Source organism: Octopus bimaculoides, chromosome 2 (genome assembly GCF_001194135.2).
Source record: "Octopus bimaculoides isolate UCB-OBI-ISO-001 chromosome 2, ASM119413v2, whole genome shotgun sequence".
Taxonomy (NCBI): Eukaryota; Metazoa; Mollusca; class Cephalopoda; order Octopoda; family Octopodidae; genus Octopus; species Octopus bimaculoides.
This window is the reverse complement of record NC_068982.1, coordinates 54,418,092-54,418,983: the sequence shown is the minus strand read 5'-3', so window position 1 is coordinate 54,418,983 and position 892 is coordinate 54,418,092. Positions and strand designations below refer to the sequence as shown.

Sequence of the window (892 nt, the reverse complement as noted above, 5' to 3'; positions counted from 1 at the left end):
TATATATATATATATATGTATGTATGTATGTACGTATGTATGTATGATCACAGTTTCGTGCTTTTGCACTTGTTTATATATATATATATCAATCACAGTTCCGTGCATTGGCACTTGTGTGGTGTATATGTGTGTGCGTGTGTGTGTGTGTGTGTGTGTGTGTGTGTGTGTGTCTGTGTGTATTCAGTGAATTCTGATTTTTATAATCGTAGGTAATGTTATCAAACGTTTATTGTTATGAGAAGCAGGCCCCAACTCTACTCGGGGTAATTTTATATCTTCAGCATTATCAGCCGGTTATTGTTATCTTACAAAAATCAACTCCTTCACAAAGCAATCCTTCGGTATTAGTACACGACGTCATTCACCGAACGACCTTCCCTCTTGACATAGATAAAGCGGCTAGATTGACAAAGAGGATGAATGACGTCGTCCATTTTACCGACACTGTATACTAATACCGAAGGATCACCCCATCACTATGTGATCAGAATAACCTACTGCCTTTATGTGTACATACGCTTACATACAAACATTCAAGAATATATACATACATATTTGTGTGTGTGTCCACATATACACACACCCACGCTTACAAAGTTTATCTTCCATTGACGAAACTAAGTTTCATTTTTAGTAAACCTGTTAATACCAATTAATATAGATATGTGTTTGGGTGTGTATTTATATGATAATCGCGCGCGCACACACACACACACACACACACACACACACACGCACACGCACACGCACACACACATGTGTGTGAGTATTAATATACCACGTAAATATATTACATATATAATGTATCCATGTATGTATATACTATTAATTACATTCATTGTATTTGTGATGGTATATGTATGGATATGTATGTATACATATACGTATA

At 35.8% G+C, this 892-nt stretch overlaps 1 long non-coding RNA gene across 1 annotated transcript in view; it reads left to right on the top strand.

Moving 5' to 3' along the window:
• LOC128250991 (uncharacterized) overlaps positions 1-892 on the top strand; it is a 63,369-nt gene that overhangs the window by 837 nt on the left and 61,640 nt on the right. The gene's annotated exons all lie outside the window — the stretch shown is intronic.